A 17,850-nucleotide genomic window follows, 5' to 3' on the forward strand; every position below is an offset into this window, starting at 1 on the left:
AAGGTCTTTATTTGACCTTTTATTTTGAATAATAACCTTGCTGGATAGAGTAGTCTTAGATTCAGATCCTTGTTTTTCATAACCTTGATTACTTCATGCCATTTGCTTCTGGCCTGTAGTGTTTCTGTTGAGAAGTCAGCAGAAAGCCTTATGGTTTCCTTTGTAGATAACCTGTTGCTTATCTCTTGCTACCTTCAAGATTCTCTCTTTGCCTTTAATTTTTGGCCTTTTAATTATTATGTGTCTTGGTGTGGGCCTGTTTGGGTTCTTCTTACTTGGGGCTCTCTGTGATTTTTGAATTTGAATGCCTTCTTTCTTTACCAAGTTAAGAAAATTTTCTGTCACTATTTCTTCAAATATATTCTCTAATCCTTGCCCATTTTTTTTTTTTTTTTTCCGTTGGGGACTCCTATGATGAGAATGTTATTACGTTTCCAGGCGTCCCACAGTTCTCTTAAGCTATCTTCCTATTTTATAATTCTTTTTTTCCTTTTGGTTTTCTAATTAGTTGATTTTTTTTTCTACCCTTTTTTCTAATTCACTGATCCAATCCTCAGCTTCCTCTACTCTGGTTAGTTCTTCCAATGTGTTCTTTATTTCTGCTATGTCATTCTTCATTTTTTCTTGGTTGGTTCTCAATGTTTCTATATCTTTACTCATGGTGTTGTTGTTCTTACTCATGCGGTTGTGCTTCTTCAAGATTATGACTCTCAAGTCTATGTCTGATAATTTGCTGTACTGTATTTCATTTATCTCATCTTTGATAGAGTTCTCTTGTTCTTTCATTTGGGATTTGTTTTGTTGTTTCACTGTTTTGGCTATCTTAGTGGGTTTTGGACCCTGCCAAATATTTCCTTTGGGTGTTTGTGTTCTGATGCTTGTGCTCCCTCTACTGGGTTTGGATGAGCCTGGGTGGGCCCACATTAAACACCACTGTCAAGTCTTATTTTCCTGGGTTGATTTGCAAGCCCAGGAAAGGTTCAGTTATCCTCTAGCTTTTTGCCTGGAGGCTATTAGCCTTAGTTACTCAGGGCCTTGGATAGGAGCCCTGATGTTTGGGGTAAGAAGATTTCCAGAGGGTGGGACAGATGCCAGTTGTTAATGAGCCTCAATTTGCATTTATTTTCCTCACCTGGAAGGGGCTGATTCTCCAAAGAGTGGCTGCTGGTTTTCCTTACAGCTCTAGGAAGGAGCAGCTGGCCACCTTCCTTTGTAGCTGAAACTCAGCAAAAGTCTGTGCCCTCCAAATTTCGGGTGTGCCCACAGAGTTCCTGTCGAGTCTACCTTCCCTATGTCTGAACCCCGGTGTCTGTAGCCAATCCAGTGCCCTGTTCCAGCCCTCTGCACTGTGGAACGAGCTTAGTATTTTATCCCCAATGCACTGCTCACAGCTAAGATTGCTGCTGTCTGTCGGCTCCCAGCCTGCCACCATCTCATGCCTCCGCAGATCCTACAAGTGTCCCTGGTTTTATGGTTCTGTCCCGTTGCTTTTTTCTGATGATTTGTCTCTTTTTTAGTTGTAATCTCTCTTTGGTCCTGGGATATTGTCTGTGTTGCTTCCATTCACTCCACCACCATTTTTGCCCACCATGCCATTTTCTTTTATGCATTTGAAATTAAGAAGAAAATATAAGAAAGATTACTTTTATAAAAAAAAATCTATAGATTTGGCCATTTCTTATTGTGACAGTTTAATAACATGTGTACCTCCATAAACATGAGAGAGATCCAGGAAAACTGAGTAACTTCCTCAAAGTCATCACCTTAAGTACCATTTCCAGCTAAAGAAAGATTTTTGGGGAGAGGAGAGTAGTGAAATGTTACTAGGAAAAAGCACAGGAAACAAGGATGTGGTTGTTATCCACATTTTTTTCATATGCCTTCTCCATTGATAGGAGTGTCTAGAAATTTAACTAATTTCTCTTCATGATACTAAGAAGACCATAACCTTGTAAATTTCCTTATAGATGTAAATACCTCCTCAAAATGGTAACTTGTATTCAATTTTTAGAGCTTATTAGATTTCTGCTGTTTCTTAAAAACAATCAGCCTCATATAATCCTATTCCAGGGAGGCATATTCTGCCCCTTTTTATCTGTCTCCTGCAACTGAATGAAAGCTCCAAAAGTACAGTGACTGTGTTGGTCTTGCTAATCTTCACGTGTTAAGCATGTAGCACAGCAACTGTAAGCATGGTAAGATTTTTAACAAATCCTTGTATTTTTAGAATGAGTAAATACATAGGTCATTTGTGTTCCCTCTTATTACAAATGAGAAAATGCTACCAATTCTTTTACATCTTTTTTTTGTATTACGCACTTGCTAGGAAGGGACATTTTTCTTCTACCCTTCTAGTTTCTTTCAGTTCGTCTAATAATTAAATTGACATGGGATAGATTAGCAATACCTAAGCTGTGTCATGAGCTATGCTTGCTTACAATAATTGAAAAGGATTTCCAACCTCAAAGACCAAGATACTGAGCCCCAAAACCAAGATGGTGATAGTGTGTCATGTACAAAAAGAGCTCAGTGAGACAAATTCCTGAAATAATTTAATCACTCCACGCCACAGCCGGTAAAGACAGAAGGCTCCTCCCCAGTTGGGAAAAAAAGTGCCATTAGAGTATGAGCTTACCCTCTCCATTTCTTGATTAAAGAATAATGTTTCTGCCTTTTTTTTTTCACCAAACTCAGTTTCATTCTATTGGCACTAAGGGCACTGTGCAGACGGACCTTAGTTTGGGTCAATGACCCAGAAAGGCAGAAAGTTCTGGTAATAAATTTGGTGACTGCAGCAAGACTGGGCTTGAACCTCGCAGGCATGATTCACTCCCCAGACCTTAGGGTTATGACTGGCTCTCTACATTGCTGGATGGCCTTGGGGATCAAGTGAGGAAGGTCCAATGATGGAGTAAGGACCATAGCATTTCTGACCCTTGTGTGGCCATCAGAATTCCGCCATTGATCATCATAAACAGGCAATTGCCATCTGCCAATTTGTGAGGGTTTGCAACTCTGGTTCCATGAGCTGATTAAAATTTACTTTCAATCCAGCATCAGAACAGGTGAAAGGGGAAAAGAGGTTCCTCATTGAGGTTCTCTATGTAGTCTGGAGGGGAGGGGCAAGGCTCCTCTTGAGAGGAGAAAACCCCAGAAAGGCACTGACTCCATTTAGTGGGGGTGAGTCCAGGAGGAAGAGAAGCTTTCTCTGAAATATGGACAAATAAAGGAAAGTAGCCAGGGACTTCCGAACTAAATAGGAAAACTTCAAAGTCATCCACCTATAGGTAAAAGGTAAAAAAGACTCATCAAAGGGACTTTTGTTTCCTCTTGCTTGTCATTCTGGCATCTTGCTTGTCTCCTGTTTGTTCCTTTCCCTTCTTCTTACCAAAGGGGTTCTTGGAAGCCCTCCTTCTCCCACTGAGTGCCTTCAGACAATAACCCTCTGATTGGAAAAATGTCCTGCCTGCCTGACAGAGCTGGTAAACTTCTTGGGAGTCTTTTTCTTTACTAGTCCTTGTCTGGCCAAGGGCAAGTTACATTATATTCACCAACAAGGGCCAGAAACTTTCTGACAAGATCTGTGCCCTAAGAGAAGTTACCAGAAAAATATTATGTTTAGAAATTGAGTAGTTAAATTGAATTCAGCCCAAAATTATCTCTTCTTCTTTCTTATGCATGAAGGGCATTGACATCCTAGACGTGGGCAAATTTGGGGAAAGTTTGTTCTGAGAAAATCCTATCGGGCAATCCAGCAATCCTTCGATCCCATGACCACCTCCATGAGTTCAGCCCCAACACCCACACACTGGTGTGAATTCCAGGCTTCACAGGAAGGGAACCTTATTTAAAATGGGTTAGATCCTGCAGCATCTGTCCATCCACAAATCACAAAACCTTCCCTGTAGGTAGTTAAAGGCAAATTCGGTACAAAAGATCTAAAGTATGGGAAATCAGGCATCTACTGTCATTGATAGTCTAAGGGGCTGCATCCCAAAACATGAAGTCATTTGGTTATCATCCAAACTAAAAAAAAAAAAAAATGGTCTTTTTTTGTTACACGCCTGGTCCCAAAATAAAGTGGACGATGGTAAACATGACCCATGAACAACTTCCTAAATATGATACAATCCTTCAGTTAGACTTGCCAAAGAACAAATAAGTGGGGCATAATTTCCTAGGTTCAGATTTTTACGGCTCTGTGTAAAATTAAGGGCCTCCAAAGCAATGCAAATTGGATCCACCACTGTCATCCTTAAAGAAAAGGAGCCTGGGCCTGGCCAGTTTGGCTCAGCAGTTAGAGCATCAGCTCAAGGACCAGTCACGGGTCCGATTCCCAGTCAAGGGAATGTTCCTGGGTTGCAGGTTCAAAACCAAGTCCTGATCAGGGTTTTGCCAGAAGCAACCAATTGATGTGTCTCTTTCACATCCACATTTCTATCTCTCTCTCTCTTCCCCTTCCTCCAATCCTTCTACTCTAAGGATTAATGGGGGGGGGGGGAGAGAATATCCTCGGGTGAGGATTAATAAAACAAACAAACAAAAGGAGTCTGTCTTGCCAGTGCTGGACTCTCCAGGTGAGGCCCTGGACAAAGATTTAGGAGACCTACACATGGAGGAGGTTACACTCTTTTAGGATGTAGATTACATATTGATTACTAGCCCTTCTAAGAAATTATCAGAAAGGAGTACCACAAGCACCCTAAACCACTTGGCTGATAAGGGATACAGGCCTCAAGAAAAAAGGCTCAGATACCCAGACAAAAGTTACTTATCTGGGGTTTATCATAACTGAGGGACAGTGAAGTTTGAGGAGGCTTTCTGCAGCTGTGCTTCCACCCACCAAAAAGCAACTGAGAGGGCCTTTGGGGATGGTCAGATTCCCTCGTATTTGAATCCCTAATTTTGGATTCATAGCAAAGTCTCTCTGGAAGGCTTAAAAGGGAAGGATGATAAATGATTTGAAGAGAACTCAGAATGTGAAAAGGCTTTCCAGAAACTGAAGGGATAGCCTCCTCAAGCCCCAGCCTTAGGTTGCCCAGATTTAACAAAGCGTTTGGATGAGACAGAGATTAGCACTGGGGTTGGGGAGCTTACCTCAGAAGTTTGAACCTCTGACTTGGGTAAGTGTCCATTTTCCTGAACAGTTAGGTCAGCCAGCCAGAGAACTGCCTCCTTGCTTTAGGGGCAGTCACTGCTACAACACTTTTTTAAAAGAGGCAGAAGAATGAACTTTGGACAACCTGTAATCATGTGGACCCCACACCAGGTTCAAGCCCTGATAGACTCCAAGGGGACAGATTGTTATCAACTGGGAGATCAATCCAGGTTCAAGTCATGTTTTGGGACAACTCAATTGTCACCATAAAAACATGCCACACTTTAAACTCAGTCACTCTACTCCTAATTGAACCCAACATCGCAACATCTCTGTCGAGAAATAATAGATACAACACACTCTAACCAGTCAGACCTAGAAAGTGAACTCCTCCCAAACACAGGGGAAGCATATCTTACCGACAGAAGTAGCTTCATAAAGGAAAGTGAAAAACCGGCGGGCTATGCAATTGTCACCCTAAATAAAACCCAGAAACAGAGGCCCTACTTCCGTGCACCTCCACTCCAAAGGCTAGGTTAATAAACCTCACTATGGGCCTAGAACTGGGAAAAGGAAGACCCTGAACATCTAAACTGACTCCCAGTATGATTTCTTCATTCTACATGTCCATACAGCCCTTTGGAAGGAGAGAGGCATGTTTACTGAAGAAAACAAACATTTTAAGCATGGCCTGCACATACGCTCTTACAGAGTATTCAGCTTCCAAAAAGATCACTGTCATCTCCTGTAAAGGACACTGAAAGGGAGATGCTAAAATAATAAAGGAAGATAATAGGAAAATGTGGTGGCCAAAAGAGCAGCTTAAAACCAAGTTATCGTTTTGCCTGGAGAGCCTAACCCATCAAACTACTCCCCACTATATCTAAAAGAGGAACTCGATAAGACAGAAAGGGACCCCATCCAGAGTGGGTGGCTGACCAACCAACCTAGGCAACTCTTTTCTAAAACTGCAGTTGTCCATGCAATCCATGAGGCCCATCAAGGAACCGTTATGGAAGGAAAGCCTTATATAACTGGCCAATAACCACCATGGCAGGTCCAGGTATAAGAACTCTGATTGACCAGGGAACGAAAGTTTGCCCAACCTGCAATGCCAATAAGCTAAACTCTCAGCCTCCCTTGATCTGCAGGATGAGGCCAGATGATGAGAGGAACATACCCTGGGGAGGATGGCAAGTGGACTTCACTGTCATGCCTGAAGCACCAGGCAATTTCAGGTACCTCTTAGTATCTTTCCTGGTTGGGTAGAAGCCTTCTCCACTAGGACCGAGATGTCAATAGATGTGACAAAGGCCCTACTGAAGAAAATAATTCCTAGGTGCAGGCTCCCAAAATCTGTACAGAGTGGCAATGGGCCAACATGTGTCTCTCTGATTATAAAAGATGTTACCAAAGCCTTACGAGTCAGATGGGTGTTACACTCTGTTTGATGAGACCTCACTCATCAGGAAACAAGGAAAGGGCTAATCAGACCCTTTAGAGAACATTATCTAAATGATGCCAGAAAATACAAGAGAAATGAGTAAGGCCTTACTTTGTGCATGCCTAGCTCCAAACAAAAGTTAAAATTAAATGTCTTTGAGTTTATGTATGGAAGGCCAATTCCCTTTATCCAGGAACAGGGACCACTCAATCCACACGAGCAGAGCAACTTAAATATACCCTCCAAATAGGGGAAACCACGAAGGCCCTTAAGGCTCCCACAGATTTAACCTATTATCTCTTTCAACCCAGAGACTGGAATATCTCAAGACATGGAGAATTGAGAGTCCTCAAACCAGCGGACACCAAAATAGGAGAAGATCATATCTAGAAGTTTTACCTCCTCATTCTGCAAGTTAGAGGGGATCATTCTGTGGATCCCTCACACTTGGATAAAATAAACTCCTCGACCAGAGTCAGCAAAAGTTTTACCAAATCCTAATGCCCACAGTGCTCCTGCAAGGCAATGTATAACCTGAGCTGCTGTTTCCTAGAATGCTGTGTAAGGTAAGTAATGAGCCACACGTCTGCATTGATCACGGGCTTCTGCCCTCTACTAGGGGCTCTTGTAATCTGTATCCTCTCCCTTACCTGTGCCACTATGGGAACGCCTAGAGCTACTTTTTTTTTTTTAATATGTTCTTTTTAAATTATTTTTCTTTAGTGTTGAAAGTATTACAGATGTCCCTCCTTTTCCCCCCCATTGACCCCTCCTCCTTGCTCCTCTGCTCTGCCGTCATGGCATTATTTTCTGTGTCCATTGGTTGTGCATATATGCATATAAGTTTTTTGGTTTGTCTCTTTCTGTCCCTTCCACTTCCCTTCCCTCTGATGTTTGTCAGTCTGCTCCCTACTTTCTTGTCTCTGGATGTATTTTGTCTGTCAGTTAATTTTGTTCATTATTGTCCACAAATAAATGAGATTATGTGATATTTGTCTGCTTTTGACTGGCTTATTTCATTTAGTATAATACTTTCTAGGTCCCTCCATATTGTCTCAAAGAATAAGAGATCTTTCTTTTTTACATAGTATTCCATCGTGGATGTGTACCACAGCATTTAAAAAAACAAAACAAAAACAAAAAACAAAAACAAAAAACTCACCAGAAGATACTCTTCCATCTACCTTAAGATTGAGTAGGAGGGGGGGAGAAAGAGAGAGAATTATCTATGTGAGAAAGACAAATCAACTGATTGCCTCTTCTACTACCCCAACCAGGGCCGGGGACCAAACCACAACTGAGGTACATGCCCTTGATAAGAATCAAACCTGCAACTCTTTGGTCCGTGGGCCAATGCTCTAACCTCTGAGGCAAACAGGCCAGGGCATACCACGATTGTTTTATCCACTCATCTCCTGATGGACACTTGGGCTGTTTCCAGATCTTAGTGATTATAAATAGTGCTGCTATGAATATAGGGGTACATATATTATTTCTGATTGGTGTTGCAGGCTTCTAAGGATATATTCCTAGAAGTGGGATCACTGGGTCAAGTGTCAGTTTCATTTTTAATTTTTTGAGAAAACACTATATTGTTTTCCATAGTGGTGGCACCAGTCTGCATTCCCACCAGCAGTTCACTAGAGCATTCTTTTCTCTACACCTTCACCAGTACTTGTTGTCTGATGATCTCTTAGTGGTAGTCATTCTGACAAGTGTGAGGTGATATCTTATAGTCGTTTTAATCTGCATCTCTCTGATAACTAAGGACTATCATTTTTTTATATGTCTCTTGGCCATTTGTGTGTAGTGTTTAGAGAAGTGTCTATTTAGGTCCTCTGATTAATGTTTTACTAGATTGTTTGTCTTCCTTTTGTTCAGTTGCCTGAGCACTTTATATATTTTGGAAATTAACTCTTTATTTGATGTATCATTGGCAAATATGTTCTTCCATATAAACCGATGCTGGTTTCATTTTCTGTGCAGAAGCCTTTTGAATTGACGTAGTCCAATGTATTAAATTTTTCCCTTTGTTTCTCTTGTCCTAGGCAATGTATCAGTAAAAATTCTGCTACATGTGATGAATGAGATTTTGCTGCCTATATTTTCTTCTAGAATTTTTATGGTTTCATGAATTACATTTAAGTCTTTTATCCATTTTGAGTTTATTCTTATGTATGATGTAAGTTAGTGGTATAGATTCACTTTTTTGCAGGTACCTGTCCAATTTTCCAGCACCGTTTATTGAAGAGACAGTCCATACTCCATTGTATGTTCTTGCTTCCTTTGTCAAATATTAATTGTGCATACTGTCTTGGGTTGATATCCTGGTTTTCAGTTGTGTTCCATTGATCTATATGCCTGTTCTTGTGCCAGTACCAGGCTGTCTTGATTATGATGGCTTTGTAGTATAACCTTATATCCAGTATTGTGATCCCTCCTACTTTGTTCTGCTTTCTCAAGATTGCTATAGCAATTCTGAGTCTTTTTTGGTTCCATATAAACTTTTAGAGTATTTGTTCTAGATCAGTGAAATATGTCATTGGTATTTTGATGGGAATTGCATTGAATCTATAGATTGCTTTCGGTAGCATGGACATTTTAATGATCTTTATTCTTCCAATCCATGAACATGGTATACACTTTTACTTTTTGTATCTTCCTCTATTTCTTTTTTCAATGTTCTGCAGTTTTCTGAGAACAGGTCTTTTACCTTCTTGGTTAAATTTATTTCTAGGTATCTTAATTTTCTTATAATGGTAAATGGGATTGTTATTTAGCTTCTATTTTTCAGTGTTCATTATTGCTGCGTAAAAATGCCATCAATTTCTAGATGTTAATTTTGTATCCTGCTACTTTACCAAATTCATTTATTAAATCTGGTTGTTTTTTTTGGTGGAGTTTTTAGTATGTTCTATGTACAATATCATATTATTTGTGAATATTGACAGTTTTACTTCCTTCTGTCCAATGTGTATCCCTTTTATTTTTTTCTTATTGTCTGATGGCTGTGGCTAAGAATTCCAGTACTATGTTGAATAAGAATGGTGAAAGAAGGCATCCCTGTCTTATTCCTGTTCTTAAGGGAAATACTTGTACTTTTGGCCCATTAAGTATGATGTTGGCTGTAGGTTTTTTATATATGGCCTTTATTATGTCAAGACATAATCCCTCTCTTCCCACATTGCTAAGCATTTTTATCAGATATGGGTGCTGGATTGTGTCAAATGCTTTTTCAGCATCTATTGATATATGATTTTTATTTTTCATTTTGTTTATGTAGCATATCACATTTATTGATTTGCAAATATTGTATCAATCTTGCACTTCGGAGATAAATCCCATTTGATTATATCTTTTACTGTGCAGAAGCTTTTTAGTTTGATGTAGTCTCATGTGTTCATTTTCACCTTTGTTTAAGTTGCCTTAGATGATGTATCAGTGAAAATTCTGCGTGTATGATGTGTGAAATTTTGTTGCCTGCATTTTCTTCCAGAATTTTTATGGATTCATGAGTCGCATTTAAGTGTTTGATCCATTTTGAGTTTATTCTTATGTATGGTGTAAGTTGATGGTCTAGTTTCATTGTTTTGCATGTAGCTGTCCAATTTTCCCAACACCATTTATTAAAGAGCTGTCTTTACTCCACTGTATGCTCTTGCCAACTTTGTCAAATAGTAATTGAGCATATTGCTTTGGGTCCATTTCTGGGTTCTCTGTTCTGTTCCACTGGTCTATATGCCTGTTCTTGTGCCAGTACCAGGCTGTTTTGATTATAGTGGCTTTGTAGTACAACCTGAAATCTGGTAATTTGATCCCTCCAACTTTGATTTTCTTTTTCAAGATTGTTGTGGCTATTCGAGGTCTTTTTTGGTTCCATATGAACTTTTGAAGTATTAGTTTTAGTTCTGTGAAATATGTCGTTGGTATTTTGCTGGGAATTGCAATGAATCTATAGATTGCTTTGGGTAGTATGGACATTTTAACAATGTTAATTCTTCCAATACATGAACAAGATATATGCTTCCACTTTTTTATATCTTCCTCTTTAAAAAAACAAAAACAAACAAACAAACAAAAAAAAATGACCTGTAGTTTTCTGTGAATAAGTCTTTTATTTCTTTGGTTAAGTTTATTCCTAGGTATCTTAATTTTTTTTGCCGCAACAGTAAATGGGATTATAAGTTTCTCTTTCTGTGAGTTCATTAATAGTGTATAAGAATACCTTCAATTTCTTGATGTGAATTTTGTATCCTGCTACTTTGCTAAATTCATTTATTAAGTATAGTAAATTTTGATGGAGCCTTTGGGATTTTCTACGTATAGTATCATGTCATCTGTGAATAATGGCAGTTTCACTTCCTCCTTTCCAATTTGGATTCCTTTTATTTTTTCTTCCTGTCTGACTGCTGTGGCTAAGACTTTCAGTACTATGTAAATAAGAGTGGCAAAAGTGGGCATCCTTGTCTTGTTCCTATTCTTAAGAAAAATGCTTTTAATTTTCGCCCATTGAGTATGAGGTTGGCTGCAGGTCTTTCATATATGTCCTTTATTATGTTGAGATATGATCCCTCTATTCCCAGATTGCTGAGTGTTTTGATCAGAAATGGGTGTTGAATTTTGTCGAATGCTTTTTCAGCATCTATTGATATGATCATATGATTTTTATCTTTCATTTTATTTATGTGGTATATCACATTTATTGATTTGCAAATATTTTACCAGCCTTGCATCCCTGGAATGAACCCCACTTGGTCATGGTGAATAATTTTTTGGATGGATTGCTGAATTCGATTTACTAGTATTTTGTTCAGGATTTTGGCATCTATGTTTAACAGCATATTGGCCTGCAGTTTCCTTTCTTTGTAGTGTCTTTTTCTGGTTTTGGAATTAGAATTATGCTGTCCTCATAAAACGAGTTTGGAAGTCTTTCTTCTTCTTGAATTTTTGAAATAGTTTGAAGAGAGTGGGTACTAGTTTTTCTTTGAATGTTCAGTAAAACTCCCCGGTGAAGCCATCTCGGCCTGGGCTTTTGTTTGCTGGGAGAGTCTTGATTATATCATCAATTTCTTTTGTTGTTATTGGTCTGATCAAGTTTTCTATCTCTTCCTGGTTCAATTTGGGAGACTCTGTGTTTCTAGAAATATGTCCAGTTTGCTTAGATTGTCGAATTTGTTGCCATGTAATTGTCATTATATTTGTTAACAATACTTTGTATTTCTGTGGTGTCAGTTATAATTTCTCCTTTCATTTCTGATTTTGTGTATTTGGGTTTGTTCTCTTTTTTTTTCTTGGTGAGTCTAGCTGAGGGTCCAACAATTTTGTTTATGTTTTCAAAGGACCCACTGTTTGTTTCATTGATCCTTTGAATTGTTTTTTTTTTTTTTGGTCTTCATGTTTTTTATTTCTGCTCTGATCTTTACTATTTTCTTCCTTCTACTTGCTCTGGAGTTTTCTTTTTGTTTGCTTTCTAGTTCTTTAAGTTGTGAGGTAAGATAGTATACAAGACATTATTCTTGCTTCTTGAGGAAGGCCTTTAGTGCTAAAATCTTCCCTCTCAGAACTTCTTTTGCTGCATCCCATAGATTTTGTGTTGGTGTGTATTCATTTTTCTTGGTTTCCAGGAAGTTTTTAATTCCTTCCTTGATCTCCTTGGTAACCTATTCATCGTTCAATCACATGCTATTTAGCCTCCATGTTTTCAAATGTCTTTGCATGTTCTTGTTGCAATTGATTTTAGTTGTATGCCATTGTCATTTGAGCAGGTGCTTGATATAATTTCAATCTTCTTGAACCTGTAGAGACTTAGTTTGTACCCTTAGTTTGAGACTGTCTCATGTGCACTTGAGAAGAATGTGAATTCTGCAGTTTGGGGGTGTAATTCTTTGTAGATGTCTATTAAATCCATTTGATCTTGCCCTTCATTTAAATTTTGTGTTGCCTTGTTAATTTTTTGTCTAGAAGATCTATCCAGTGATGTCAGATGAGTACTGAAGTCACCTGCTATGATTGCATTGCTGTTGATATCTCCTTTGAAATCCTCCAAAAGATTTTTAATATATGTTGGTGCTCCTATATTGGGTACATATATGTTTACTAAGGTTATACCTTCCTGTTGTATAGATTATGTCAATATTATGTAGTGGCCTTCTTTGTCTCTAGTTATGGCCTTGTTTTTGAAATCTATTGTATCAGATATGAGTATTGCTAACCCAGCTTTTTTTTGTTTTCCATTTGCTTATAAGATTTGTTCCTGCCCCTTCACTTTCAACCTATGTGAGTCTTTTTTCATGAGGTGGGTCTCTTGTAAACAACATATGTGTAAGTCTTGCTTTCTTATCCAATCAGCTACTCTGTGTCTTTTTATCAGAGCGTTCAATCCATTTACATTTAAATGGTAATTTATATGTACTTATTTATAGCCATTTTTGTTTACTGTGGTTCTATTTTTCTTCCTATTTCTTCTAATTACAGTAGACCTTTTAGCATATGTTGCAATGCTGGTTTGGTGTTAATATATTCCCTTAGCCTTTTTTTTTTTTTTTTTTTGATCTGGAAAGCTCTTTATTTTACCTTCTATTTTAAATGATAGGCTTGCTGAGTAGAATAGTCTTGCATTCAGATCCTTGTTTTTTATGACCTTGATTACTTCATGCCACTCTCTTCTGGCCTGTAGTGTTTCTGTTGAGAAGTCAACTGAGAGCCTTATGAGGGTTCCGTTGTAGGTAACCTGTTGCTTATCTCTTGCTGCTTTTAGGATTCTCTATTTGTCTTTAATTGTTGTCATTTTGATTACTATGTGTCTTGGTGTGGGCCTCTTTGAGTGTTTCTTACTTGAGGCTCTCTGTGCTTTTTGAACTTGAATACCTTCTTCCTTCACCAAATTAAGGAAATTTCCTGTCACTATTTTTTCAAATATATTCTCTAACCCTTGCTCATTTTGTTCTTCTTCGGGGACTCCTATGATGCGAATATTTTTACGTTTCCAGGTGTCCCACAATTCTCTTAAGCTGTTTTCCTGTTTTTTATTCATTTTCTCCTTTTGGTTTTCTTATTGGTTGATTTTTTCTACCCTGTCTTCTTATTCACTGATCTGGTCCTCCACTTCCTCCACTCTGCTCTTTAGACCTTCCAATGTGTTCTTTATTTCTGATATGTCATTCTTCATTTCTTCTTGGTGGTTTTACTTTTTAACTGGTTGATATTCAACATTTCTATGTCTTTACTCATGGTGCTTATGTCCTTACACATGCTGTTTAGCTTCCTCAAGATCATATCTCTGAATTCTATTTCTGATAGTGTGCTTAACTGTACCTCATTTATCTTATCTTCGATACAGGTCTCTTGTTCTTTCATTTGGCTTTTGTTTCTGTGTCTCACCATTTTGGCTATCACAGTGGGTTTTGGAGCCTGCCATATTTTTCCTGTGGGTGTTGGTGTTCTGCTATTTGTGGCGTCCTCTACTAGGTTTGGATGAGCCATGGAGGACCCATGTTAAACACCACTGTCAAGTCTTACTTTCTTGGTTTGAGTTGCTAGCCCAGGAATGGTACAGTTATCCTCTGGCTTTTTTTTTGCCTGGTGGCTATCAGTAGTGGTTACTTGAAGAGCCTTGGCTTCTCAGTTGAATAAAAACTCCCTCAGGTGTTCAGCATAGGGCATTTCTCATGGGTAGGTCAGATGCTGGTTGTTAATGGGCCTCAATTTGCATTTAAATGCCCACCGGATGGGTTGAATCTCTGAGGGAGGTGCCACTGCCTCTTCCCAGAGCCCTGGGAAAGAGTAAGATGTCCACTGTCCAGTGTACCTGCAACTCAGCAAAAGGTCTGAGTGCCCTCCAAATCCTGAGTGTCCCCACACAGTTCCAGTTCAGTCTGCCCTCCCTCTGCAGGAGCCCAAGGTAAGTGGCTGTGGTTATTTTAGCCTCTGCACCGCCTCTGCGCTGAGGAGCTGCTTGGGAGTTTAACCTGAGGGCACTGCTCATAGCTAAGGCCACTGCTGTCTGTGGGCTCCCAGCCCCCGTCTCGCACCTCGGCAATCCTACCAGGATCAACTGATGTCCCTGGTTATATGGTCCTCTAAGCTGCTTTTCTGTTGCTTGTTCCTGTCGATTTGTCTGTGTTTTAGTTGTAATTCCAGTTTGGTCCTGAGAGATGGTCTGTGTAGCTTCCATTCACTCTGCTGCCATTTTTTAATCCTCACTCTGTGTCTTTTTATTAGAGCATTCAAACTACTCACTTATAAGGTGATAAGTCATATGTACTTATTAATTACCATTTTTGTTTAGTGTGGTTCTATTTTTCTTTCTATTTCTTCTACTAATTACAACAGTCCTTTTAGCATATCTCGCAGTGCTGGTTTGGTGTTAATATATTCCCTTATCCTTTTTTTTTTTTTTGTCTGGGAAGCTCTTTATTTGACCTTCTATTTTGAATGATAGCCTTGCTGGGTAGTGTAGTCTTGGATTCAGATCCTTGTTTTTCGTGACCTTGATTACTTCATATCACTCTCTTCTGGCCTGTAGTGTTTCTGTTGAGAAGTCAGCTGAGAGCTTTATGGAGTTTTCTTTGTAGGTAACTTGTTGCTTCTCTCTTGCTGCCTTTAGGATTATTACTTTTTCTTTAATTTTTGGCATTTTAATTACTATGTGTCTTGGTGTGGGCCTGTTTGGGTTCTTCTTACTTGGGGCTCTCTGTGCTTCTTGAACTTGAATGCCTTCTTCCTTCACCAATTTAGGAAAGTTTTGTGTCACTATTTCTTCCAATATATTCTCTAACCCTTGCCCAATTTTTTCCTCTTTGGGGACTCCTATGATGCAAATGTTATTAGGTTTACAGTTGTCCCACAGGTCTCTTAAGCTGTCTTCCTGTTTTAAAATTGTTTTTTTCTTTTGGTTTTCTGATTGGTTGATTTTTTCTACCCTGTGTTCTAATTCACTGATCCGGTGTTCAGCTTTTCTACTCTGCTGTTAGACCTTCCAATGTGTTCTTAATTTCTGCTATGTCATTCTTCATTTCCACTTGGTTGGTTTTCAATGTTTCTATATCTTTGCTCATGTTGCTGATGTCCTTACTCATGCTGTTGAGCTTTCTCAAGATCATAGCTGTGAACTGTACCTCTGATAATTTGCTTAGCTGTATTGCATTAATCTCATTTTCAATACAGTTCCCTTGTTCTTTCATTTGGGATTTGTTTCTTTGTTTCACCATTTTGGCTATCTCAATGGGTTTTGGACCCTGCCATATATTCCCTGTGGGTGTTGGTGTTCTGCTGTTTGTGGCTCCCTCTACTGGGTTTGCTTGAGCCTAGGTGGGCCCATGTTCTTTCTTTCCTGTGTAGATTTTCAAGTGCAGGAAAGGTTCAGTTATCCTCTAGCTTTTTCCTGGTGGCTAGTAGTCTCAGTTACTCAGTGCCTTGGAATGTAGCATTGGTGTTCTGCATTAGTGCATTTCCAGAGGGTGGCATAGATGCTGGTTATTAATGAGGCTCAATTTGCATTTCTTTGCCTCGCCTGGGAAAGACTGAATCTCCGAGTGGGGTAGGCTGCTGCTTTTCCCCACAGCTCTAGGAAGGAGCACACTGGCCACTTTTTTTTTTTTTTTTTTTTTTTTTGTGGCCGCAACTCAGCAAAAATCTGAGTGCCCTCCAAATCCCAGTTGTCCCCACAGAGTTCCAGCCTATTCTGACCTTCCCTGCCCTAGCCCCCAGGTGAGTGGCTGTGGCTATTTTAGTGCTCTGTCTGGCTCTCTGTGCTGTGGAGCAGGTTTGGTCTTTATTCCCCAAGGGCATTGCTCACAGCTAATACTGCTGCTGTCTGTGGGATCCCATCCCGCCACCTCTCACACCTCCACAGATCCTACCAGTATGTCTGGTTATATAGTTTTGTCCTGCTGCTTTTTTGTTGCTTTTTTTTGAGGATTTGTCTTTATTTTAGTTGTAATTCTTGTTTGGTCCTGGGAGATCGTCTATGTAGCTTCCATTCACTCCACCTCCATTTTCACATCCTCTATGCCTATCTTGTGTGCAGCTGGTTTGTACAGGCCTTTTTGGTTCCCCAACTCCCTGCAGGTCCTGCGGGTAACTGGATAGCACATTCCCTTTGGGGACCTGGCTCTATTCCTATGTTATGTACTGTTGGGTGCCACAGGCCTTTCTGGTGCTTCAGTACCCCATATGTTCCATGGGTAACTGGATGGCACAGTCCCTGCTGGGTCCTGGAGGCCTCTCTGGTGCTTCAGCACCGCATAGGCCCTGTGTATAACTAGATAGCACATTCCCTGCTGGATTTCACAGTCCTCTGTGGTGTTTCAGCACCCCCGCAGGTTCTGCGGGTAACTAGATCACATAGTCTCAGCGGGGTTTCACAGGCCTCTCTGGTACTTCAGCACCCAGTATGTCCTGAGGATAACTGGATCACATATTCCCTACTGGGTCACACAGGCCTTTCTGGTGCCCCCGCACCCTGCAGTTCCCAGGGGTAGGCATCTGGATTGCACCTGTCTCTCTTGGGCTCCAGTTTCCCACTGCTCTTGTGGGCTACTGGACCATACAGGTCTCTGTGGAGCCCTGGGTCCCACCGCTGGTGGCTGGAGAGTGCTGCTGCCCTGTGGGGCTCAACTCCTGCTCATCTTTTGCTGTAGTTTTGGGGGATAAATCTTAGCTGCTGGTCTGTGCTTCTGTTGCCTGGGGATTAACATCTGCTCCCCAGCCTCTGTTTCTGGGGGTATATCTAGACTCTGATTGTGTTGCTATTATGGGGGATGGTGCTGGGCTCTGGGCTGTCTGTGGCTTCTAGGACTGGCACCTTGGGCACCTCACTAATGTGTACTGGTCTGTGTTGACACTGAGTGTCCACTAATCCAATGATGCCAGGTGTGCCCGTGGGCTTAGGTTGCTGGGCCCTGGCACTCTCACGGCCTCCTCTTAGGGAAGACCTGGGATCTTCCAAAATGGTGGAACCTCCTCGCGGTGCAGGGAGAGTGCCCTGAAGGGCGGCTTTCTGCTGTAGCCGGCTTCTCCCGTCCACAGCACAGGAGCTTTCTGCTCCGTGGCTCTGCACTTCTTGGGTTTGGTCGTCCAATTTTGTGTGCACTCACACTCTCTCACATACTCTCTCACACACTCACCTTCCCACCAATCCTGCCCGCCGCCATCTCCCGGAAGTCCTAATATATATATATATATATATATATATATATATATATATATATATATATTTTTTTTTTTTTTAATGTATTGCTGGATCCGACTTGCTAATATTTTGTTGAGGATCTTGGCATCTGTGTTCTTCAGGGACATTTGCCTATAA

Source organism: Molossus molossus, unplaced genomic scaffold (assembly GCF_014108415.1).
Source record: "Molossus molossus isolate mMolMol1 unplaced genomic scaffold, mMolMol1.p scaffold_m16_p_25, whole genome shotgun sequence".
NCBI classification, from domain to species: Eukaryota; Metazoa; Chordata; class Mammalia; order Chiroptera; family Molossidae; genus Molossus; species Molossus molossus.